The sequence below is a fragment of the Aethalodelphis obliquidens genome, unplaced genomic scaffold, assembly GCF_003676395.1.
Source record: "Aethalodelphis obliquidens isolate GAN/ISIS:26980383/991018 unplaced genomic scaffold, ASM367639v1 scaffold47, whole genome shotgun sequence".
NCBI classification, from domain to species: domain Eukaryota; kingdom Metazoa; phylum Chordata; class Mammalia; order Artiodactyla; family Delphinidae; genus Aethalodelphis; species Aethalodelphis obliquidens.
This window is the reverse complement of record NW_020837991.1, coordinates 3,555,788-3,571,263: the sequence shown is the minus strand read 5'-3', so window position 1 is coordinate 3,571,263 and position 15,476 is coordinate 3,555,788.

Here is a 15,476-nt window from a genome sequence, read left to right as displayed (position 1 = left end):
ACATAATAGATTATTACATGTAACATACTGTTTTACTTTACTATCCTGTAGTTGAGAAAATAAAAATTATAGTTGCTTGAAAAAAGTTATTTCCAGTAGCCATTTAGTTTTTTCCAGAGAAATTGAACCTCATAGAGCTTAGAGTCTACCTAGTCCAAATCCATCAGAACGAATCATTAAAACACAGAGGCAACAAAAGCACAGGTACCATCTCCCAAGCCTCAGGCAGGCCTCTTCACTTAGAATATTATGGGTGTTTGTTTCCCCCGTATCATCACTGGCTTGGTGTTTTCCCATTTTTGTCTGTATTAACTGTCTTACTCTATTACAGTCTTCTATGCTAAATTTAAACCATCTTCTGAGAGGTATAGGAGGAGGAAGTTCTGGAGAAGGAAAGTCTAAGACAGGAATATGTCCTTGAGGGACTTCACTGTGGTCCAATGGTTAAGAATCCGCCTTCCAGTGCAGGGGACTTGGGTTCGATCCCTGGTTGGGGAACTAAGATCCCACATGCTGCAGGGCAACTAAGCCCACGCCACAACTACTGAGCCCGTGCGCTCTAGAACCTGTGCGCTGCAACTAGAGAAGCCTGTCTGCCACAACAAAGAGCCTGCAAGCCACAACAAAAGACACTGCATGCTGCAACTAAGACCCGATGCAGCCAAATAAATAAATAAATAAATAAAAATTAAAAAGTAGAATGTCCTTGAATTTCTCTACGTTTGCTGCAGACTTCTTCCAGGGAACTTGATATACCTCTTTAAATTTGTGATCTTGGTTGCCTGCTCTTCTTTATTTTTTTCATTTCTCAGGGTTTGCCTTCAGTGTGTGGTGTTGGTGCTCATTCTTTTTACGAAGCAAATATAGTAGTGAGTCTCAAGTCCCTTTCAAAGAGTCTAAGACTCTTTTGGCAGGTATTTATGTATAAAAAGGATGTACGGGCTTCCCTGGTGGCGCAGTGGTTGAGAGTCCGCCTGCCGATGCAGGGGACATGGGTTCGTGCCCCGGTCCGGGAGGATCCCGCATGCCGCAGAGCGGCTGGGCCCGTGAGCCATGGCCGCTGAGCCTGCGTGTTCGGAGCCTGTGCTCCGCAACGGGAGAGGCCACAACAGTGAGAGGCCCGCGTACCGCAAAAAAAAAAAAAAAAAAAAAAAAAAGGCACCAACAGCTTTGTCCTTGACCACATTCTTCTGGGCTTTCTTCTGTGGCTCTATGTTGCCCTTTTCCTGTACCTTCCGGGCTCTGAGATTTCATTTCATTCTCTCTCCAAGCTAGTATGTTGGCCTGTTCCTATTTCATGGGTGCTGGCAGAAGTTACCAGACTCCTGGATCAAATTTCACTGCATGGACTTTATTACCCACAGCACAGGAAGCAGCATCAGCATTACACATACATGATTTTTTTCTCACCACTGTCTCCACAATCCCACGGTGGTGACGCAATGTGGGCCTGATAGTTTTTGTGCACACAGTGAGTTTGCATCACAGCTGGGAAACACTGAGCTTGGGGAACCTCCTATTTTATGGCAAGCAGTATGCAAGTCTGCTCTTTGCCCCAGGAAAAAACATTACCACATCTCTCAAGGCTGCTTGTTGCAAACACAATCCTGGGAAATGGCCAGGGGAAAGGGTGGTCAGGGACTTGCATTCTTGGCATACCCAGCAAGAAATGAGAGACCCATGGAGAACTGTCTCTCCCAACACATCTCTCCTATTTCACGTGTGTTGACCTCCCCAAAGGGCTCCCCTGGGCGATCCACCACCTAAGAGCTTCCTGTATGCTGTGCTAATGACAACCAGCAACAAGTATAAAAGATAAAACTTCATTAATGCTCACACAGCGGGGACTCTCAAAGTAGATGGGACTTCATCAGCTGGACGTAGGTGATGACAGGGTAATGGGAGAAGTGGCCAGATTACAGAAACAAAAGTATTTATGCATTAATTAAGGGTGGGTTAAATTTTGTATGAGGTGTTATCTGATTGGTTGGATTTGGATCCAAGGAAGATTTCACAGATGCTGCCGAAAAGGGAACATGTTAGCTCAATACATGTGAGGTACTGGGGTGTCAATGAAAGAGTGAGGGTGTTGGGGCCATGCAGATGGGAGGACATTGGTGGGACATCCCAGGGTTAAGTGGGACTTATACCAAGCTGTTGTCACTCAGAACAAACTGATGGGCCTTCCTCACCACAGCATGGCCAGTGGAAAATGTTACACAGATAATCTAAGCTCTCACTCGAGTTATAAATCCTTCTGAACAGTCTGCTTTAGTCTCCTGTCTTTGGAATAATACACATCTGCCTTTATTGACACCTCTGTAAATGACAAGAAATTGACTCTTCCGATTTCCCTGCAGCTCACAGTTGGTCTGCTCTAGTGCTCTGTTGATAAAGGTGGAGGGATGCGGTGCTTCTGTCATTTTTGGAGATCTTAGGCATCACTCCCTCCCCTCTCCAGAAAGGCATTAAGACATCAGGACATATTCACAGAGTCATGATTAATTTCTAAGATTTTGCAACGCCATTGATTGTCTGACTATGTAGTGCCACATCAGGCACTTGGCTTATATCCTGGTCAATCAGGAATTTCCTCCAAGCCTGCCTGTCTATCATTGTAGTAGGCGTGTCAGAAATTCCTTTTATAGTGATAACGTGGCCCAATGATTACTGCTACGTAAGCAGGCTAAAGGCACTGAGGGGGCAATTCTGGGTTCCTCCAGCCTCATGTGTCCGTCATCCCATGCAGTTTGCTGAGACCACTGACATTGCGGAGGACTCTCAGAGGAACCAGGTGGGCATGGGAAGTGGTGTAGCTTACACTGCTGTGTCCAGGCGGCACTGCTTTACAGTTGAAGTGAGAAGAACACAAGTGAGAAAAACTTCAGCCAAGCCTGGGTCAGCCTTTGTAAACTGGCTGGGGCTCAACCGCGTGGCACCCAGGATCCCGAGCTGAACAGAAAGAGCAAAAGAGATATCGGGAGTGCTCCGACGCTCACCCCTCACATAGAAAGATGACGGAGACACGTGGCTTGTGACCACTCTTCTTCTCGCGACTGTCTGCGCTCACAAACCAGAATTACCTTTTTTCTCTTTCTTCGGCTGCGCGGCTTGCCGCATTGGAAGCGTGGAGTCCCAAGCACTGGATCGCCAAGGAATTCCCTAAAATTACCTTTTTTAATGGCAACTGTGGTTCTCCCTGCTGCTAGTTTCCAAGGGGGCAGAGGCCAAGTACAGGCCAAGGACCATTAGAAATGGAATCATAATTACATGGTGCAAAGCAAGCATGAATGGAGTAGCAATCAGAATGGTTTCACTCAAGATATCCTTGCTGATGGCTTAGGGAACATGATAAGAAGGAATAAAATATGTGAGAACTCCACTAAAGTTTTACTCGATATTAAGAAGTAAAAGTGTTCTAGTTGTGGCGTCCACAGACCTGATCTGAGCTATACATTGTAGGGTCATTGTCCGTCACCTGATTCTCACATCTGAGCCAGTTTACAGCCCTAGGGCCCCTTAAATCGAAGGGGAGGGAAAACTCCCTAGGAAAGACCCTGCAACTTGGCCACTCTTCTTCCTCATCTCCCACACGGGATCTGTGGCCATTTACCAGAGTGATTGTGTATTGTGGGAAGGAAAATACCCAGACTTTTCAAGGATTACTGGATGGGCTGAAGTAGTTCACTTCTTAAGCCCCAGAATGGAACCTGTGAAGAGGTGACTTCGCAGATGTCCTGAAAGATCTTAAGATGGGAAATTATCCTGAATTATCCAGATGGGGCCAATGGCATCTTAAAGGTCCTTATAAGACGGAGTCAGGAGGGTCAGAGAGAGAGGAGATGTGATAAGAAAAGTGGAGGTCAGAGTGTGCTGAGCCATGATCGAAGCAAAGTCGGAGGCCTCCAGGGGCCAAGAAAGGCAGAGAAACTGATTCTTCCTTAGAGCCCGCAGAAGGAATGCAGCCCTGCTCACCCACCTTAAATTTTGACCCTTAAAACTGTAATACTTTTCATTTTACTAGTCAAATGGGTGACTTACGGAGTCATACGGTACGTGGAGTTTTCGTCCAAGTCTGTCTCACAGTAGGAGTCATACGGTACGTGGAGTTTTCGTCCAAGTCTGTCTCACAGTAGGAGTCATACGGTGCGTGGAGTTTTCGTCCAAGTCTGTCTCACAGTAGGAGTCATACGGTACGTGGAGCTTTCGTCCAAGTCTGTCTCACAGTAGGAGTCATACGGTACGTGGAGTTTTCGTCCAAGTCTGTCTCACAGTAGGTCTAGTGGTCAGTGAACTCACTCTGTGTATTTTTCTCTATACACACTAATTGGTAAAACCCCACAGTGGCTCTCCGACTCATAGAACGAAGGCTGCTGTCATGGTAGGAAGGGCCAAGTGGAAGCCCAGGAATTACCCCACACATCACAAAAGAAATATAACATTCCCTGGGAAATTTCAGAGATCAACATCACCAGTAAAGAAAACAAAGACGTAGGGATTCCCCATTTATCCTGCCTATTAGTTTTGTGCAAAAGACTGATTTCAGAGAGCAAAGGATTATCGTAAATTTAATCTCAGTTGCATCTGATTTCATGTCTCTTTAGAGCAAATTGACCTTCCTGGTAACTGGTTTGCAGCAATCAGATCAACTGGTAATTGATCTGGACAATTTATTTTTTCTAAATACCAATTCTAAAAAAAACCTACCAGAATTTGTTTTCCCCTGGCAGCAATAGCAGTAGTATACCTTCATCATCTTTCCTCAAAGATGTTGAATCTTTGGCTCTATGTCATAATCCGGTCTACAGGAAACAGTCTTTCATCAGGTCATCATCCTGGTCTATTACACTGACGCTGTTTGGATCTGATAAGGAAGCTGCTTCAAATACCCTAGATTTCTTTTTAATACACTTGCATGACTGAGAATGGGAGATAAACCTCATAAAAATCCAAAAGTTTGTCGCTTAGTTGATGCTCCTAGAGGTTCTTTGGTCTGGGGTATTTTGAGATGCCCCCTCCCGAATGAAATGAGTTCCTGCAGCTTGTGCCCCTACCACTAATAAAGAGGCATAGCGTTTGGTGGGTCACTTCGGATTCTGGAGGCAACATATACGTTTGACGCACTTACTGAGTAATTCGTAATGTTTCAGTTTTGAGTGAAAGCCTGAGCAAGAGAAGGTGCTGCGGTAGATTCAATGGTTCCAAAGCATCTCTAATATTTTGATGGCTATGATGGGACTTTTGGAAAACCCCAACAGAGAATCTCAGCTCAGACTTCTAGGATTTTGGAGCAAAGTAATGCCATTTTCTGAAGACAGATATTCCCTTTTTGAGAAACAGCTCCTGATTTACTCCTCAGTGCTAGCAGACACCAAAGGGAAACTAAGTTATTATTTGACCTCTGTTGGTTATCATGATCTAGGTGTTTGTCATTGGATCTATGAAGCTATAAAGTTGGTCATGCATACCAGTAATTCTACATCAAGCAGAAACAGTACGTATAAGATTGTGCATGAACTTGTCCTGAAAACACAAGTGATTTGTGTGAGCAAATGGCTTAGATCGCATGGTAGTCCTTCCTGCTGCACTGACTCTGTTCTCTCACACCATGGCCTCGTGGGGAGTTCCCTATGACCAATCCACTGAGAAAGACGAGTTTTTCCCTCAGGCTTGGTTTATACATGGTTCTGCATGATATGCTAGTACTGACCTTATTTGTTTATATTAACCGTATAATTTAGACTTCAGATTACAATGTATCAAAACTGGACTGTAATTGATCTAGAAAAGGAATGAACATCTACTAGAGAGAGACTTTTAGGTCTCAGGGTCTCACCTTCTTGGGGAGAGCACAAGAGCATCTTTGATGATGTGAGGGCCAGTATTAGGATGCTAGGCAGAACCGGGATGATGGAATTCTTGTCATTTGTTGGCATTTTACATATGAGTAGGAGATTATGTATGCATGCCAAGTTTTTTGTTTTGAAAAAATGTAGACTCAGAAATTTGTGAAAATAGTATAAAGAGTTCACATGTTCCTCACCCAACTTCCCCTAGTATTAACAACTTGTAGGATCATATAAGTGTATGATTATCAAAATCAGGAAAAGAATAATTGTGCAATACTATTAACTAAACCACAAACTGTCTTGAAATTTCACCAGTTTTTCTCTAATGTCCTTTTTTCTAAAATAAAGTTTTTTATTGAAGTAAAGTTGATTTACCATATTATATAAGTTTTAGGCATAGAGCACAGCGATTCAGTTATATATGTACATATATATATATATATTCTTTTTCAGTTTCTTTTCCCTCATAGGTTATTACATAATATTAAGTATAGTTCCGTGTGCTATAGAGTACATCCTTGTTGGTTATCTATTTTATTCTAATGTCCTTTTAATATTCCAGGAACCAATCCAGAATCATACACTACATGTAGTTTTTGTACATCCTTGTCTCCTCCAACTTGTGTTTCCTTATTCTACTCCAGTTCATTTCCTTGCCTTTCATGACCTGGACATTTTTGATGAGTATCAGTGAGGTATTTTGTGGAATATCTCTTAGTGTGAGTTTGATATTTTCTCATGATTAGACTGAAGCTATGCGTGGGATGCTGTGTACTTTGTGCATCATATCAGAAGGTGAATCTTGATCACTTGGCTAAGGTGTTATTTGCTGGGTTTCTCCAATGTAAAATTACTAATTTTTCCCCTTTGTAATTTATAAATATCTTACATTTACTCTGAGATTATGCTAATATCCTATTTTGCCCACTGATTTTAGCATCCCTTGGTGAATCTTGCCTCCAACAATTGTTGCTATGGTGTTTGCCTGGTGGTTATTTTACATTTCTCGTATTCCTTCTGTAAGACGTTATGGAAACATGAACGAACGTTTTTGGCCAACCCAAATACTTATTTATTTAATTTATTTAATTTAGTTGCACCGGGTCTTAGTTGTGGCTCGTGGGCTCCTTAGTTGCAACTTGCGGGCTCCTTAGTTGTGGCATGTGAACTCTTAGTTGCGGCATGCATGTGGGATCTAGTTCCCTGACCAGGGATCAAACCAGGGACCCCTGCATTGGGAGTGCAGATTCTTAATCACTGTGCCACCAGGAAGTCCCCCAAATACTTTTGTAACTAGTTTTCTTCCATAAGGAAGGGTTGTCCCTTCTCTCCAATTAATTAATTAATTAATATCAGCAAGGAATCATGGATATTTATTTTATTCTATGAATTATTGTCCATTACTATTATCATTTAGCTTATTTCCCAAATTACTTGAGCTTTGGCCATTGAGAACTTCTGGTTGGCTCTGTGTCCTTTCGACATTCCCCCATATTTATTAAAGCACTTCCTTATTTTATGGCATCCAAGATATTCCAGACTCATATTTTCCTTTGCACAAGATTTTCTAAAAACATTTATTTATTTATTTATTTAACTGCGTCGAGTCTTAGTTGTGGCACCCGGGATCTTCTCTGGGGCTTGTGGGATCTTCGCTGTGGTGTGTAGGTTTCTCTAGTTGTGGCGCATGGGCTTTTTTCTAGTTGTGGCACAGGGGCTCTAGAGCATGTGGGCTCAGTAGTTGCAGTGCCTAGTTGTCCCACGTCATATGGGATCTTAGTTCCCCCACCAGGAATCGAACTCGTGTCCCCTGCATTGGAAGGTGGACTCTTAACCACTGGACTTAACCACTAGTCCCCTTGCTCAAGATTTTGAAGGCAGAAGAGAATCTATGGTGGCAATTTCAGATGCAGGGTAGAAGTTAAGTTCTTTGCCATGTGCTGTAGACAGCTGAGACAGTAACAGCCTCCAGTCATTCCTTGAGCCTTCCAATAGTTATTGCATAAGCTATCTATTATTACAAAACAAATTACTACGAACTCACAGCTTAAAACATATCACATGTATTACTTAGTTTCTTTGAGCCAGGAGTCTGCTCATGGCCTAGCTGGGTCCTCTGCTTCAGAGTTTCTCACAAGGCTGAAATCAAGGTGTTGGTCAGGGCAGGAGCTTAATCTGAAGGCTTGAGTGGGAAAAGATCCATTTCCAGGTTCAAGTGATTGTTGGCAAAATTCAGCTCCTTGTGGTCTGTTGTTGTGAAGGTTCCCAACTGGATGCTGCCTGAAGGCCACCCTCAGTTCTGTGCCATGTGAACCTTTCCAACAAGGCTGCTTGTGTCATCAACACAAATATAAAAGGCAGTAGAAAGAGTCCACTAGCAAGATGATGTCACAAGCTCTTGTAACCTACTCACCAAGGCGACTTCCTTTGATGTCCTTAGAGTACAATGTCTTTGTTGCATTCTGCTGGTTAGGAGCAAGTTGCTAGGTCATCCACACTTATGGGAATGGGATTACATGAGTGTGTGCACAGCCAGCAGGAGAGAGGAATCACTGTGGCCATCTTAGTGTCTTCCCAGCACAGTTGGGTAAACCTCTAATTTTTTCTGGACTGTCTAGAGTGGCTTCTGTTTTTGTGATGAAATCATGATCGACCCAGCCATCCTCCCGGGACTGCACCTGTATCCCTTCTGTGACTTAGGTGACTGCTCTCTGGTCGAATCAAAACCACGGAGACTGTAAAATCCTGTGGCCCCCATCTTTATGCACCCAAATAATCTTCGCCAACAGACCAGGCTGTTTGGACATGCTCTCCACTCTGATATTATTCAACTCTCAGTGGTGCTAGAAGATTAGACTCAGGCGTTTGCTGAAGCCAGTTTCAATACGAGACACTACGAGCAGAGTGCAGATTAAAGGAACTCTTCCGCTATATCTTCATGTATAAGGATTTGTGAGAGATTGGTTAAATAGTGAAAAATGCTTAATTGCTTGAAAATGGTTAGCATGGTAAACTTTATGTTATGTGTATTTTACCACAATAAAAAAATTGGAAAGGAAAAGTAGTGACTGCAAAGGAAGGGACAAAGTTTTTTTTTTTTTTTTGGCGGTACGCGGGCCTCTCACTGTCGTGGCCTCTCCCGTTGCAGAGCACAGGGTCCGGACGCGCAGGCTCAGCAGCCATGGCTCACCCGCCCAGCCGCTCCATGGCAGGTGGGATCTTCCTGGACCGGGGCACAAACCCGTGTCCCCTGCATCGGCAGGCGGACTCTCAACCACTGCGCCACCAGGGAAGCCCACAAAGATTTTTAAAAATTTATTTTATTGAAGTATATTTGATTTACAATGTTGTGTTAATTTCTGCCATATAGCAAAGGGATTCAGTTATACATATATATACATTCTTTTTCATATTCTTTTCCATTATGATTTATCACAGTATATTGAATATAGTTCCCTGTGCTATACAGTAGGACTTTGCTGTTTATCCATTCTCTATATACTAGTTTGCATCTGCTAATCCCAAACTCCCAATCCATCCCTCCCCCACCCCTTACACCTTGGCAGCCACAAGTCTGTTGCCTATGTCTGTGAGTCAGTTTCTGTTTTGTAGATAAGTTCATTTGTATCATATTTTAGATTCCACATATAAATGATATCTTATGGTATTTGTCTTTCTCTTTCTGACCTACTTCACTTAGTATGATAGTTGATAATCTCTTGGTCCATCCATGTTGCTGCAAATGGCATTATTTCATTCTTTTTTATGGCTGAGTAATATGTAAATATTTATTATTTTAGACTTTTTAATGACGGCCATTCTGACTGGTGTGAGGTGGTAGCTCATTGTGGTTTTGATTTGCATTTCTCTAATAATTAGAGATGCTGAGCATCTTTTTATGTGCCATTTGGCTGTCTGTAAGGAAGGGACAAAGATATTTTTATTCCTGGTGAAACCTACAAGTATTTTGCATGGGAGACTGGGGTCGCAGAGCTATGAGATGCCAGCACACATCTGCTTAACAATTTACACAGCTGCCTGTGGGTGCCCCAGGACCTGTGGGACATGCACACGAGTGCAGGCCAGCTGCTGAGGTCTGGCTGGTACCTTTATGGGGGCACTCCCACAGTTTCAGCTTTTGCTCTGGAAGAAGTGCAGTAGAGAGATGGGCTGCTCAGAGACAGAGTCTGACAACTGCATACAATGACCACTGAATTAAAAGGTAAGAGTCTACAGCCCATGCAGCTCTATGTAAAAAACAAAAAAAAACCCAAAACAAAACAACAAAAAAACCACAAACAGCCCAATCAAAAAATGGGCATAAGATCTAAACAGACACTTCCCAAAAGAATACAGATGGCCAAAAAAACACATAAAAAGATGCTCAACATCACTGATTATCAGAGAAATGCTATTCAAAACTACAATGAGGTATCACCTCACACCTGTCAGAATGGTCATCATCAAAAAGCCTGCAAACAATAAACGCTAGAGAGGATGTGGAGAAAATGGACTCCTCCTACACCGTTGGTGGGAATGTAAATTGGTGCAGCCACTATAGAAAACAGTATGGAGGTTCCTTAAAAAATTAAAAATAGAGCTACCATGTGATCCAGCAATCCCACTCCTGAGGATATATCCAGAGAAAACCGTACTTCGAAAAGATACATGCACCTCAATATTCACTGCAGCATTATCTACGATAGCAAGGACATGGAAGCAACCTAAATGTCCATCGACACCAGAATGGATAAAGAAGATGTGGTACATATATATACTATGGAATATTACTCACCATAAAAAGAACAAAATAATGCCATTGGCAGCAACATGGATGGACCTAGAGATTATCATCCTAAGTGAAGTAAATCAGACAGAGAGAGACAAATATCATATGATATCACTCATATGTGGAATCTAATTTTAAAAAATGATACAAAATGAACTTATTTACCAAACAGAAACAAACTCACAGATTTTGAAAACAAACTTATTACCAAAGGGGAAACATGGGGGAAGGGATAAATTAGGAGTTTGGGATTAACCTACACACTTCACTGTATGTAATGTAGATAACCAACAAGTACCTACTGTATAGCACAGGGAACTCTACTCAATACACTGTAATAACTTACATGGTTAAAATCTAAAAAAGAATGAATATATGTATGTATATATCTGAATCATTTTGCTGTACACCTGAAACTAACACAACATTGTAAATCAACGATACTCCAGTAAAATTTAAAAAATACTTACCACCCTCCTATATTCTATTTATTTACATCTTTACTGATTTATTATCAGTTTTTACACTCCAGGAGGGTAAATACATTACCTGTTTCATTCACTGCTGTGTCCCAAGTGTCTAGCCCAGGGCCTCCAAATAGTAGGTGCTCAATAAATGCCTTTGGAATTCAAAAAATAAAAAGTTAATAGAGTCTAATGTTAATGAAATTTATTCATATTGAAAATACCGTGTATTTGCCTTCTATTGGGCAAATCTTGGGAAACCCTCACCTTTTCTTTTTTAATGTTCAAATAAAATTTTTATAGGTAAGGATTCTTATTTACATTGAAGTACAATAAAATATACTGTGACCACAAAACATTCAAGGAGAGGGAAATAAAAGTCAGGGAAATTCATTTGAACTAAACAATCATCACTTTGAAAGGCGAAAAGACAAAGATTCAGTTGGCGAGTTACTCTCATAAGAAAAGAACAGAGGGAAAAAAAAAGACTAAGTAAATGAAGACATTACATTTTTCAAATCGGAAAGAAAAATGAGGACTCTCAACATGAATACCAGAGGAATGATAAGAAGAACAATATCATGCCTTTAAATGAAGAAATCTTTCTAGTAATGTATATTTAAACTGGATGTTCATTCAATAAAAATTTTATATCTGCTTCAGGCCAAACAGTTTTCTGGGCACAGGGAATATAGCTATAAAAAAAAAAACCAAAATCCTTGTGCTCAGGGAATTTAAATTCTTAGAGAGAGCAGGTGGAGACAAATATATGCTGTCTAGAGGAAACCCAATTACTTTATTTATAGCATTACATTTCCAGGACTTATTTTATTTATTTATTTAAATTAATTTTTATTGGAGTACAGCTACTTTACAATGTCGTGTTGGTTTCTACTGTATAGCAAAATGAATCCCCTCTTTTTAAAAAGGTTATTTATTTAGGCTGCACCGGGTCTTAGTTGTGGCATGTGGGATCTTTTAGTTGTGGCGTGCAAAGTCTTAGTTGTGGCATGCATGTGGGATCTAGTTCCCCGACCAGGGATCGAACAAGGCCCCCTGCATTGGGGGCATGGAGTCTTACCCGCTGGACCACCAGGGAAGTCTCAGCCCCTCTTTTTTGTATTTCCTTCCCATTTAGGTCACCACAGTGCATTAAGCAGAGTTCCCTGTGCTATGCAGTATGTTCTCATGAGTTGTCTTTTTTATACATAGTATCAATAGTGTATATGTGTCAGTCCCGGTCTCCCAATTCCTCCCACTCCACCCCTCCTTTTCCCCTTGGTATACATATATTTGTTCTCTAGGACTTATTTATTTTATAACTGGATTTTGTACCTTTTGACCACCTTCCCCCATTTTGCCCATCCCTTACCCCTGCCTCTGGCATCCACCAATCTGTTCTCTTGTACCTATCAGTTAGTTTTTTGTTTTTTGTTTTTTTAATTTATATCCATATATAAGTGAGATCACATGGTAATTTTTTGCTCTGTCTGCCTTATTTCACTTAGCATAATGCCCTCAAGGTCCATCCATGTTGTTGCATGTGTCAGGATTTCACTCTTTCCTTTTTTTTTTGGCAGAATACTAGTCCTTGAAATATATCTCTACCTCTATCTCCATCACATTTTCTTTATCCATTCATCCATTGATGGACACTTAGGTTGTTCCCATGTCTTGGTTATTGTAAATAATGCTGCAATGAACATGAGGGTGCAGATATCTACCTGAGTTAGTGTTTTCATTTCCTTCAGATGAATACCTGGAAGTGGATTGCTAGATCATAGGGTAGTTCTATTAGTTTTTTGAGGAATGTCCATATCATTTTCTATAGAAGCTGCACCAATTTACATTCCCACCAACCATTCCCTTTATTCTACAGCTTTTTTTTACATCTTTTACCATGTCCTGTCTTTTTCATAATAGCCATTCTAATAGGTGTGAGGTCATATGTCATTGTGGGTTGATTTGCATTTCCCTGATAGTGATACTGAGTACTTTTTCACGTACCTGTTGGCCATCTATATATCATCTTTGGAAAAATGTCTGTTCAGATCCCCTGCCTGTTATTTTTTTAAAATTGAAGTATAGTTGATTTACAATGTTGTGTTAGTTTCTGGTGTACAGCAAAGTGATTCACATACATATATATACACATGCATACATATACATATATGTACACACACATATGTGTATTCTTTTTCATGTTCTATTCCATTATAGATTATTACAAGATATTGAATAGTCCCCTGTGCTATAGAGTAGGACCTTGTTGTTTATCTATTTTATCTATAGTAGTTTGTATCTGCTAATCCCAAACTCCTAATTTAACCCTCCTCCACCCCTTTCTCTTTGGTAAGCATATATTTGTTTTCTGTGTCTGTGAGTCTGTTTCTGTTTTGTAAATAAGTTCATTTGTATCATATTTTAGATTACACATATAAGTGTAAATATCATATAAATATCATATAATATCATATGATATTTCTCTTTCTCTGTCTGACTTACTTCACTTATGATAATCTCTAGGTCCATCCATGTTGCTGCAAATGTCATTATTTCATTGTTTTTTAGTTTTTTGAGGAACCTCCATGCTGTTTTCCATAGTGGCTGCACCAATTCACATTCCCACCAACAGTGTAGGAGGTTTCCCTTTTCTCCACACCCTCTCCAGCATTTATTGTGCGTAGATTTTTTTAATGATTGCCATTCTGACCGCCTTGAGGTGGTACCTCACTGTAGTTTTGATTTGCATTTCTCTAAAAATTAGCGATGATGAGCATCTTTTCATGTGCCTATTGACCATCTGTATGTCTTCTTTGGAGAAATATCTGTTTAGATCTTCTGTCCATTTTTTGATTGGGTTGTTCATTGTTTTGATATTGAATTATATGAACAGTTTGTATATTTTGGAAATTAAGCCCTTGTTGGTTGCATCACTTGCAAATATCTTCTCCCATTCTGTAGGTTGTCTTTTCGTTTTTTTTTTTTTTAATGCTTTCTTTTGCTGTGCAAAAGCTTATACGTTTGATTAGGTCCCATTTGTTTATTTTTGCTTTTATTTCTATTGCCTTGGGAGACTGACCTAAGAAAACATTGCCACGATTTATGTCAGAGAATGCTTTGCCTATGTTCTCTTCTAGGAGTTTTATGGTGTGTTATATTTAAGTCTTTATGCCATTTTGAATTTATTTATGTCTATGGTGTGAGGAATGTTCTAACTTCATTGATTTACATGTGGCTGTCCAGATTTCCCAGCACCACTTGCTGAAGAGACTGTCTTTTCTCCATTGTATATTCTTACCTCCTTTGTCAAAAGTTAGTTGACCATAGGTGTGTGGGTTTACTTCTGGGTTCTCTATTCTGCTGCATTGATCCATATGTCTGTTTTTGTGCCAGTACCACATTATTTTGTTTATTGTAGCTTTGCAGTTTTGTCTGGGAGGGTTAGGCCTCCAGCTTTGTTTTTTTTGCTCAGGATTGTTTTGGCAATGCTGGGTCTTTTATGGTTCCACATAAATTTTAGCATTATTTGTTCTAGTTCTGTGAAAAATGTCATGGGTAATTAGATAGGGATCACATTAAATCTGTAGATTTCTTTGGGTAGTATGGCTATTTTTTTAAAATTTAATTTAATTTATTTTTTTATACAGCAGGTTCTTATTGTTTATCCATTTAATACATATTAGTGTATATATGTCAATCCCAATTTCCCAATTCATCACACACACCCCTGTCCCTTTCCCCCCTTGGTGTCCATACATTTGTTCTCTACATCTGTGTCTCTATTTCTACCCTGCAAACTGGTTCATCTGTTCCATTTTTCTAGGTTCCACGTATATGCATTAATATACGATATTTGTTTTTCTCTTTCTGACTTATTTCACTCTGTATGACAGTCTCTAGATCCATCCACGTCACTACAAATGACCCAGTTTTGTTCCTTTTTATGGCTGAGTAATATTCCATTGTATATATGTACCACATCTTCTTTATCCATTTGTCTGTTGATGGGCATTTAGGCTGCTTTCATGACCTGGCTATTGTAAATAGTGCTGCAATGAACATTGGGGTGCATGTGTCTTTTTGAATTATGGTTTTCTCTGGGTATATGGCTAGTACTGGGATTGCTGGGTCATATGGTAATTCTATTTTTAGTTTTTTAAGGAACCTCCATACTGTTCTCCATAGTGGCTGTATCAATTTACATTCACACCAACAGTACAAGAGGGTTCCCTTCTCTCCACACCCTCTCCAGCATTTGTTGTTTGTAGATTTTCTGCTGATGCCCATTCTAACTGGTGTGAGGTGATACCTCACTGTAGTTTTGATTTGCATTTCTCTAATAATTAGTGATGTTGAGCAGCTTTTCATCTG